Raw genomic sequence first — 12,684 nt, forward strand, 5'->3', positions numbered from 1 at the left:
TACTGTGTATATTATATAGCCACTGATTCTAAATACACTAAATATTATATCCACTGATTCTAAATGCTGTATACATTATATAGCCACTGATTCTAAATACTGTGTATATTATATAGCCACTGATTCTAAATACTGTATATATTATATAGCCACTGATTCTAAATACACTCTATATTATATAGCCAATGATTCTAAATACTGTATATATTATATTGCCACAGATTCTAAATACACTATATATTATATAGCCACTGATTTTAAATGCTGTATATATTATATAGCCAATGATTCTAAATACTGTATATGTTATATAGCCACTGATTCTAAATACACTATATATTATATAGCCAATGATTATAAATACTGTATATATTATATAGCCACTGATTCTTCATACTGTATATATTATATAGATTCAAATGCTATATACATTATACAGTGTATTTTTAGAATCAGTGGCTATATAATATATACAGTATTTAGAATCAGTGGCTATATAATATATACAGTATTTAGATATAATTGTGGCTATATAATATATACAGTATTTAGAATCTATATAATATATAGTGTATTTAGAATCAGTGGCTATATAATATATAGTGTATTTAGAATCAGTGGCTATATAATATATACAGTATTTAGAATCAGTGGATATAATATTTAGTGTATTTAGAATCATTGGCTATATAATATATAGTGGATTTAGAATCAGTGGCTATATAATGTATACAGTATTTAGAATCAGTGGCTATATGATATATACAGTATTTAGAATCATTGGCTATATAATATAAAGTGTATTTAGAATCATTGGCTATATAATATATACAGTATTTAGAATCATTGGCTATATAATATATAGTGTATTTAGAATCAGTGGCTATATAACATATACAGTATTTAGAATCATTGGCTATATAATATATACAGTATTTAGAATCAGTGACTATATAATATATATATATATAGTATTTAGAATCAGTGACTATATAATCAACACAGTATTTTGAATCAGTGGCTATATAATATATACAGCATTTAAAATCAGTGGCTATATAATATACACAGTATTTAGAATCAGTGGCTATATAATGTATACAGTATTTAGAATCATTGGCTATATAATATATACAGTATGAAGAATCAGTGGCTATATAATATATACAGTATTTAGAATCATTGGCTATATAATATATAGTGTATTCAGAATCAGTGGTTATATAACATATACAGTATTTAGAATCATTGGCTATATAATATATACAGTATTTAGAATCATTGGCTATATAATATTTAGTGTATTTAGAATCAGTGGCTATATAATATATACACAGTATTTAGAATCAGTGGCTATATAATATATACAGTATTTAGAATCAGTGGCTATATAATATATACAGTATTTAGAATCAGTGGCAATATAATATATACAGTATTTAGAATCAGTGGATATAATATTTAGTGTATTTAGAATCAGTGACTATATAATATATAGTGTATTTAGAATCATTGGCTATATAACATATACAGTATTTAGAATCATTGGCTATATAATATATAGTGTATTTAGAATCAGTGGCTATATAATATACACAGTATTTAGAATCAGTGGCTATATAATGTATACAGTATTTAGAATCAGTGGCTATATAATATATACAGTATTTAGAATCAGTGGCTATATAATATTTAGTATATTTAGAATCAGTGGCTATATAATATTTAGTGTATTTAGAATCAGTGGCTATATAATATACACAGTATTTAGAATCAGTGGCTATATAATGTATACAGTATTTAGAATCAGTGGTTATATAATAAATACAGTATTTAGAATCAGTGGCAATATAATATATACAGTATTTAGAATCATTGGCTATATAATATATAGTGTATTTAGAATCAGTGGCTATATGATATATACAGTATTTAGAATCAGTGGATATAATATTTAGTGTATTTAGAATCAGTGGCTATATAATATATACAGTATTTAGAATCATTGGCTATATAATATATACAGTATTTAGAATCATTGGCTATATAATATATACAGTATTTAGAATCAGTGGCTATATAATATATACAGTATTTAGAATCATTGGCTATATAATATATACAGTATTTAGAATCAGTGACTATATAATATATACATAGTATTTAGAATCAGTGACTATATAATATATACAGTATTTAGAATCAGTGGCTATATAATATATATAGTATTTAGAATCAGTTATAAATCAGTATTTTGAATCAGTGGCTATATAATATATACAGCATTTAAAATCAGTGGCTATATAATATATACAGTATTTAGAATCATTGGCTATATAATATTTAGTGTATTTAGAATCAGTGGCTATATAATATACACAGTATTTAGAATCAGTGGCTATATAATATATACAGTATTTAGAATCATTGGCTATATAATATATACAGTATGAAGAATCAGTGGCTATATAACATATTTAGAATCAGTATTTAGAATCATTGGCTATATAATATATACAGTATTTAGAATCAGTGACTATATAATCATATACAGTATTTTGAATCAGTGGCTATATAATATATACAGTATTTAGAATCATTGGCTATATAATATATACAGTTTTAGAATCAGTGGCTATATAATATATAGTGTATTTAGAATCAGTGGCTATATAATATATACGTCTTTAGAATCAGTGGCTATATAATATATACGGTATTTAGAATCAGTGGCTATATAATATATAGTGTATTTAGAATCAGTGGCTATATAATATATACAGTATTTAGAATCAGTGGCTATATAATATATACGGTATTTAGAATAATTGACTATATAATATATTGTGTATCTAGAATCAGTGGCTATATAATATATAGTGTATTTAGAATCAGTGGCTATATAATATATACAGTATTTTGAATCAGTGGCTATATAATATTTAGTGTATTTAGAATCAGTGGCTATATAATATATAGTGTCATTATAATAGATTATCAGTGGCTATATAATATATACAGTATTTAGAATCATTGGCTATATAATATATATCAGTCATGGCTATATAATATAGTGGCTATATAATATATACGGTATTTAGAATCAGTATATAATATATAGTGTATTTAGAATCAGTGATTATAAATATACGGTATTTAGAATCAGTGGCTATATAATATATAGTCTATTTAGAATCAGTGGCTATATAATATATACAGTATTTTGAATCAGTGGCTATATAATATTTAGTGTATTTAGAATCAGTGGCTATATAATATATAGTGTATTTAGAATCAGTGGCTATATAATATATACAGTATTTAGAATCATTGGCTATATAATATATACAGTATGAAGAATCAGTGGCTATATAATATATACAGTATTTAGAATCATTGGCTATATAATATATACAGTATTTAGAATCAGTGGCTCTAAAATATACAGTATTTAGAATCAGTGGCTATATAATATATAGAGTATTTAGAATCAGTGGCTATATGATATATACAGTGTCAAGAATCAGTGGCTGTATAAAACATGTAAATGATAAAACAAAACCAGCTGCAAATATCAGAGTGGGCTTTTAATACAGAATTGCAATGGTATCTCTGCCTGAAATGGCTTATTTACATCATATCTAGTTCTATTCAGTTCAGTGCAAGAGTCTTCAACTCAATGTCCACTGAGAAAGAGGGAAAGAGCACTCTCTGGGCCCTCCAGGAGCGAGCTACAATAGAAGTCAAGGCGCAGGCATTTAGTCCAGTCTAGAGGTATCAAGGGAGGGTTGTCATGTCAGAGCTACATCCAAAATGGCACCCTATTCCTTGTATAGCGCACTACTTTTGACCAGTGCATCTGTATAGGAAATAAGGTGCTATTTGTGACTCAGCCCATGTTGCCGGCTTGGGGCCGTATCGATCCAATGCCGGGAGACACCGGGGCAAAGGGAGACTCTCCGTTCGTCACTCGTTATGTACACTGTTGCCAAGACAATTGCGAGTGATCCCAGGCAGACAAACGGCTTGTTGAGGCCTGGCCAGAAGCCTGACCTTGTCTTTTAATCAGCCCTGTTCTGACTGTCACCAGAGAGAGGGAGAGGGAAGAGATAAGAACAGGAGAGAGAGAGAGAGAGAGAGAAATGTGCCAAATTGGTCAACTGATACATTATTATATAGTACAAAACTATAGGGAACATGGAAATAAAAAATGTAAGTTTAAACACTCCCAGGAATGTCATAAATGATAGATAACTAGCTTCCCTACAGAAAAGACACTAACCTTTACACACATTTAGATTGGGGGGGGGTTCCATAATCTTTGACACAACAAGGATTCAAACTGTAGAACCCAGTTCCTACATCTGAATATAAAAGTTGATTTTATCAAATAAAACTATACTACGTTTTATCTCTGGGGCCCTCAGGATGACAAATCAGAGCAAGATTACTGAATGTAAGTACGTTATTTACCTTCAGAGGTGAATGTATCAAACCAGTTGCCATGATAAGTGTTTTGTTGTCGTACACTCTCCTCAAACAATAGCTTTGTATTTCTTCACTGTAGTAGCTACTGTAAATTGGACAGTGCCGTTAGAATTGAAGCTTTCTGACCATATAAGACATATCCATGTCCTGGAAAGTGTTCTGGTTACTTACAACGTCATGCTAGTCGGGGGGGACACCGATCCTGTAGAGGTTCAATTCTACAACCACCTAAAAGGAAGCGATTCCCAAACATTCCTTAACAAAGTCATCACCTACAGAGAGACGAACCTGAAGAAGAGTCCCATAAGGAAAGCTTTGACTATGTACAGACTCAGTGAGCATAGCCTTGCTATTGACAAAGGCCGCCGTAGGCCGACATGGCTCTCAAGAGAAGACATGCTATGTGCACACTGCCCACAAAATGAGGTGGAAACTGAGCTGCACTTCCTAACCTCCTGCCAAATGTATGACCATATTAGAAACACACATTTCCCTCAGATTACACAGATGCACAAAGAATTTGAAAACAAACCCATTTTTTGATAAACTCCCATATCTGTTGTGTGAAATATCACAGTGTGCCATCACAGCAGCAAGATTTGTGACCTGTTGCCACAAGAAAAGGGAAAGCAGTGAAGAACAAACACCATTGTAAATACAACCGATATTTATGTTCATTTATTTTCCCTTTTGTACTTCAACTATTTGCACATAATGACATTTGTAATGTCTTTATTATTTTGGAAATTTTGTGAGTGTAATGTTTACTGTTCATTTTTATTGTTTATTTCACTTTTGTTTATTATCTAGTTCACTTCACTGGCTTTGGCAATGTTAACATACAGTATGTTTCTCATACCAATAAAGCCCTTAAATTGAAATTGAAAGTACTAACTGGGAGAGAGAGCGATGCTCTCGGCTAACTCGGGTCTGGTGGATGAGCATTGGAACAATGGACAAGCAGAAGAGTTGACACCATTCCTTTATGACTCCTCAGAGCGATGGAAGTTCAACCACTACTGCAGGTAGTGTAGTGGAGATTACTGTGCCTGATTAGCCTATAGATATGGTACTGACATTACAGTGAGCTGCTGATCTAGACACTTTCAGACAGTTTGGCGGTGTTTTCCCTCCCAGAATCACTGACTCAAATGCTCTTCAATGCAAGGGGGGGTATAAAAGGTTAAACGGGAACATCAAAACGGATAAGGAACAGATTGAGGGTAGAGAAGTTGAAAGGAGAGGATTGTGATTTTTTATAATAATAGGTAGGTTCTATATGATGAACTTCTATAGTATGAGAGTGTGCACCACCCTAAAGGCCCCCCCTGAGTGGGGTAACCTGGCCATGTGGAAACTAGAGGAAGACAGTTTTTCAAATGACTAGACCTTGACGTTGAGTAAATATAGTAGTACAACACAGAGGAATGCTAAGTTCTCTCTCAGCCATCTCACTCTCCCTCCTCTACTCCATTCTCTGTCTCTTATACTCCCTATCTGTCTGTGTGTGTCACTAGACTGAAATATCCCTTACTGAAACACCTCATTAGACTGAAATATCCCTTACTGAAACACCTCATTAGACTGAAATATCCCTTACTGAAACACCTCGGGGAGGCAGGGTAGCCTAGGGGTTAGAGCGTTGGACTAGTGACCGGAAGGTTGCAAGTTCAAACCCCCGAGCTGACAAGGTACAAATCTGTCGTTCTGCCCCTGAACAGGCAGTTAACCCACTGCTCCTAGGCCGTCATTGAAAATAAGAATTTGTTCTTAACTGACTTGCCTGGTTAAATAAAGGTAAAATAAAAAAGTTAGACAGAAATATCCCTTACTGAAACACCTCATTAGACTGAAATATCCCTTACTGAAACACCTCATTAGACTGAAATATCCCTTACTGAAACACCTCATTAGACTGAAATATCCCTTACTGAAACACCTCATTAGACTGAAATATCCCTTACTGAAACACCTCATTAGACTGAAATATCCCTTACTGAAACACCTCGTTAGACTGAAATATCCCTTACTGAAACACCTCATTAGACTGAAATATCCCTTACTGAAATATCCCTTACTGAAACACCTCATTAGACTGAAATATCCCTTACTGAAACACCTCATTAGACTGAAATATCCCTTACTGAAACACCTCCTTAGACTGAAATATCCCTTACTGAAACACCTCATTAGACTGAAATATCCCTTACTGAAACACCTCATTAGACTGAAATATCCCTTACTGAAATATCACCTCATTAGACTGAAATATCCCTTACTGAAACATCCTCATTAGACTGAAATATCCCTTACTGAAACACCTCAATTAGACTGAAATATCCCTTACTGAAACACCTCATTAGACTGAAATGAAACACCTCATCCCTTACTGAAACACCTCATTAGACTGAAATATCCCTTACTGAAACACCTCAATAGACTGAAATATCCCTTACTGAAACACCTCATTAGACTGAAATATCCCTTACTGATACACCTCGTTAGACTGAAATATCCCTTACTGAAACACCTCATTAGACTGAAATATCCCTTACTGAAACACCTCAATAGACTGAAATATCCCTTACTGAAACACCTCATTAGACTGAAATATCCCTTACTGAAACACCTCATTAGACTGAAATATCCCTTACTGAAACACCTCACTTGACTGAAATATCCCCAACTAAAATATCTTATCTCCTCATCTTTATCAATTAGAACAACAGTGCAGAGTGATGTAATAGATAGATTTTTTTGGCTGGCTCAAAGGATTTAAATTGACAAGGACAAGTGCTTCCCCCTGCTTTTTATGGAAGCGAGGCATTACAATGAAATTCAACAAATCCCCCAGCTCAAACCCAACCTTATGGCAACCCATGTGTTTTACTCCAGCTGTGGTACAATGCACTGCACTGTACTACAATACACACGTTCATGCACGTTCATTCTTCCCCTCTAATCAGAGGCCAATTCTGGCCAATTCAGAGTTGAGATGCAACTCAGACTTAATCCTTATTTTATGTCATTGGGAGACAACTTGAAAATGTAAATTAAGTGTTATGATCTCACGTCTGAATACCACGGAATGTGCCTGGAATCTCTGGCCAATCAATGACATGCATAAATGAATTCACTTCCAGCTATGGAACAACAAACAGCAGTAATCTGGACCTTGGTGCTAGGATTCCACTACCCTGAATGTAGGACATCAGCTTTGTTTACAGTCCACCGTGAGACCTTATCAAATTATAGGAATGTCTGGGCTTGTTCTAGTCAAGGAAGCAGGTGTTCCATCAACAAAAAACAAAATGTTGGACTCACCTGATTTGGGGAGAAAACTCCTGGTTATTTTCATTCATGTACATGTTGTCACCATCAAACTGGGGGGAGAAACAGAGAAACAACGGGGGGGCAAATCAGTCAGCGAATAGAATAAACAGTCAACACATTAAAAAAACAGTCAGCACTAGGAATGCACTAGCATTCCGTGAACTTTCAATAAGTTTTCAGAGCGCTCATCACACCAGCGCAAGCACAACAAAACACAGAGCGCCATGAGACAAGCAGGCCACTAGTTGGCACTCTGCGTTTATGAGAATGCAAAATATACGAGGAGAAGTCAGCCAACAGGGCCTGCAGAGCCTCAACGGCTGTACAGTAAGGTCCTCACATTGACATGAGTTGGATCAGAACTGTAGGGTAGTGTACTGTAATAAACATACTGTATTGATGCTGAAAAACAACAAGCCTTTCCATAAGGATATTAGCCACAGTTAAGCCTTTGAACCTGTAGTCAGAACAAAGAAAAAAACAGTCAGTGCATAGAAACAGTCTGAACGAGTTCAATTACTCCGTAGTAGTTGCCTTTAAACCACACTGGCTTAGTGGCTTTCATGGACGTCAGTAATTACAGTTCATTAGAGCCCCATATAATTAGACCAGTCAGACTAGTGAAACTCACACTGCTCCGCTTGCCCGCAGTGTCCCAGTGTGTGTGTGTGTGTGTGTGTGTGTGTGTGTGTGTGTGTGCGCACGCGCACGCCCGTGCATGCATACACTATGTGTGTATGCATGTGTGTGTATGTGTGTTTGTGTCTGACTCGACTATGACTTGGTCTGCAATGTGTCACACGAGGTGTCTACGGGGAGGGATACGCCGGAGCGCTCATCACACCTGCGCAAGCACAACAAAACACAGAGCGCCAGCCAGAGGACCCTACGGAGGCCAAGAGGTCACAATGGCCCATTAGCACTTTCACACTCCACCAGAGAAAAAAAAGGCCTGCCAGAGAGAAGCCATGAGACAAGTAGGCCAACCCTCCATTGGACCGGGGTCGGGGCCAGGGCTGGGGTGGGCGAATGGGAGCGTGCCCCTGAGCAAAGGGGGATGGTGGGTAGTGGGTGTGGTTGGTTGGGTTGGGGAGGGCGAGAGGGGTTGGCTGGGGGTTGGCTGGGGGGTTGGCTGGGGCTGATGGTGTCTGTTCTCGCTGTTGCAGTAATTAACACTCGGGTCACAGCCAGAGGCTGTGGCTTGGCATGCCTCACACCTCCCAGAGGCCTCGCTGTTCTGTCTGCCACTAGTTGGCACTCTGTGTTTATGAGAATGCAAAATATACGAGGAGAAGTCAGCCAACAGGGCTTTCAGAGGCTCAATGGCTGTACAGTAAGGTCCTCACATTGACATGAGTTGGATGAGAACTGTAGGGTAGTGTACTGTAATGAACATACTGTATTGATGCTGAAAAACAACAAGCCTTTCCATAAGGATATTAGCCACAGTTAAGCCTTTGAACCTGTATAATTGATACCAAAGTGTAGAGATACAAAAAATGATTCTTACTGATATAGCCTAAACTGGTAAACTGACAGTAGGCTTTACTGATATAGCCTAAACTGGTAAACTGACAGTAGGCTTTACTGATATAGCCTAAACTGGTACACTGACAGTAGGCTTTACTGATATAGCCTAAACTGGTATACTGACAGTAGGCTTTACTGATATAGCCTAAACTGGTACACTGACAGTAGGCTTTACTGATATAGCCTAAACTGGTACACTGACAGTAGGCTTTACTGATATAGCCTAAACTGGTAAAACTGACAGACAGTAGGCTTTACTGATATAGCCTAAACTGGTATACTGACAGTAGGCTTTACTGATGTAGCCTAAACTGGTATACTGACAGTAGGCTTTACTGATGTAGCCTAAACTGGTAAACTGACAGTAGGCTTGGGAAATATATGCAATGGGCTTAACAGTCCACATGTTCCAGTGTTGTTCCATTTGCCATACCTTAAGTACCGCCACTGTCAAACCCATCAATGTTACTGTGTGTGACGAGATGACAGCAATAATTATATTATTTGTCACAGTACTTCTATCACTCTCAAATTCATCCGTTAGATAGACTTGGTGCTTTCAGCATCATGATTTCTCCTTGATGGAACCATTTGTTTGTGAGCCACAGTCATTGTATGATGATTGCATACAACAAGGAAAATTAAATCAATTTCTTTCATCGGGAAGAAAGGTGAACATGCCATGAGCACGTCTGAGTTCTCAATCAGGAAGTGAATGGTGTCGGTGAGAGGTTATTGGTGTTTTCACACATGACACAGATCTTCTCCTAGCAACTGGAGATACTCCATCTATCATACTGTGTATATACATTTGAAGTCGGAAGTTTACATACACCTTAGCCAAGTAAATTTAAACTCAGTTTTTCACAATTCCTGACATTTATTCCTAGTTAAAAAAAAAATCCCTGTTTTAGGTCAGTTAGGATCACCACTTTATTTTAAGAATGTGAAATGTCAGAATAATAGTAGAGAGAATGATTTACTTCAGCTTTTATTTATTTAATCACATTCCCAGTGGGTCAGAAGTCTACATACACTCAATTAGTATTTGGTAGCATTGCCTTCACATTTTTTAACTTGGGTAAAACGTTTTGGGTAGCCTTCCACAAGCTTCCCACAATACGTTGGGTGAATTTTGGCCCATTCCTCCTGACAGAGCTGGTGTAACTGAGTCAGGTTTGTAGGCCTCCTTGCTCACACACACTTTTTCAGTTCTGCCCACACATTTTCTATACAATTGAGGTCAGGGCTTTGTGATGGCCACTCCAATACCTTGACTTTGTTGTCCTTAAGCCATTTTGCCACAACTTTGTAAGTATGCTCGGGGTCATTGTCTATTTGGAAGACCCATTTGCGACCAAGCTTGATGTCTTGAGATGTTGCTTCAATATATCCACATAATGTTCCTACTCATGATGCCATCTATTTTGTGAAGTGCACCAGTCCCCTCTGCAGCAAAGCACCCCCACAACATGATGCTGCCACCCTCGTGCTTCACGGTTGGGATGGTGTTCTTCGGCTTGCAAGCATCCCCACTTTTCATTCAAACATAACGATGGTCAAACAGTTCTATTTTTGTTTCATCAGACCAGAGGACATTTCTCCATTTCTCTTTCTTTGTCCCCATGTGCAGTTGCAAACCGTAGTCTGGCTTTTATGGTGGTTTTGGAGCAGTGGCTTCTTCCTTGCTGACTGGCCTTTTCGGTTAAGTCGATATAGGACTTGTTTTACTGTGGATATAGATACTTTTGTACCTGTTTCCTCCAGAATCTTCACAAGGTCCTTTGCTGTTGTTCTGGGATTGATTTGCACTTTTTGGGCACCAAAGTATGTTCATCTCTCAGAGACAGAACGTGTCTCCTTCCTGAGCGGTATGACGGCTGCGTGGTCCCATGGTGTTTATACTTGCATACTATTGTTTGTACAGATGAGCGTAGTACCTTCAGGCATTTGGATATTGCTCCCAAGGATGAACCAGACTTGTGGAGGTCTACAATTTTCTTTCTGAGGTTTTGGCTGATTTCTTTTGATTTTCCCATGATGTCAAGCAAAGAGGCACTGAGTTTGAAGGCAGGCCTTGAAATACATCTACAGCTACACCTCTAATTGACTCAAATGATGTCAATTAGCCTATCAGCTTCTAAAGCCATGACGTCATTTTCTGGAATTTTCCAAGCTGTTTAAAGGCACAGTGAACTTAGTGTATGTAAACTTCTGACCCACTGGAATTTTGATACAGTGAGTTATAAGTTAAATAATCTGTCTGTAAACATTCGTTAGAAAAATGACTTGTGTCATGTCCTAACCGTCTTGCCAAAACTATACTTTTTTAACAAGAACTTTGTGGAGTGGTTGAAAAATGAGTTTTAATGACTCCAACATAAGTGTATGTAAACTTCTGATTTCAACTGTATATATATATATATATATATAAAATATTAATATCATTTATATCAGTAAAGGCAGGACTATTAGTATACAACAAATAACCACAAAAATCAGACATCATAAAGGAGTCACACATGAGTCACACACACAAGTCATTATACCTGGATGCTTTCAGTGTTACCCACGTGTCATATGTTTTACAGCAGAATTAAGCAATAAGGCACAAGGTGGTGTGGTATACAGTATGGCTGATATACCATGGCTAAGGGCCGTTCTTAGGCACAACACAGTTGATGGTTACATTGGTTACAGTTGCAATAGTAAAAACAGAGAGGAAGAGCGAGACAGATAGAGAGAGAGAAAGAGAGTGAGATAGAGAGAGAAAGAGATATAAATATATATATATAGAGAGAGAGATAGAGAGATAGGGAGAGATGGAAGGAGAGAGGGAGAGAGAGAGAATCAGCGCCACAGGTAACTCCCACAAAGCTGTGAACGATCTGAGAGACAAGGCAAGAAGGGCATTCTATGCCATCAAAAGGAACATAAATTTCAACATACCAATTAGGATTTGGCTAAAAATACTTGAATCAGTCATAGAGCCCATTGCCCTTTATGGTTGTGAGGTCTGAGGTCCGCTCACCAACCAAGACTTCACAAAATGGGACAAACACCAAATTGAGACTCTGCACGCAGAATTCTGCAAAAATATCCTCCGTGTACAACGTAGAACACCAAATAATGCATGCAGAGCAGAATTAGGCCGATACCCACTAATTATCAAAATCCAGAAAAGAGCCGTTAAATTCTATAACCACCTAAAAGGAAGTGATTCCCAAACCTTCCATAACAAAGCCATCGCCTACAGAGAGATGAACATGGAGAAGAGTCCCCTAAGCAAGCTGGTCCTGGGGCTCTGTTCACAAACACAAACACACCCTACAG

General features: G+C 36.8%; 1 pseudogene; it reads right to left on the bottom strand.

Moving 5' to 3' along the window:
* The window catches only part of LOC135541392 (TOX high mobility group box family member 2-like), a 208,677-nt pseudogene that overhangs the window by 101,187 nt on the left and 94,806 nt on the right, over nt 1-12,684 (bottom strand).

This window comes from Oncorhynchus masou, chromosome 6 (genome assembly GCF_036934945.1).
Source record: "Oncorhynchus masou masou isolate Uvic2021 chromosome 6, UVic_Omas_1.1, whole genome shotgun sequence".
Classification (NCBI taxonomy): Eukaryota; Metazoa; Chordata; class Actinopteri; order Salmoniformes; family Salmonidae; genus Oncorhynchus; species Oncorhynchus masou.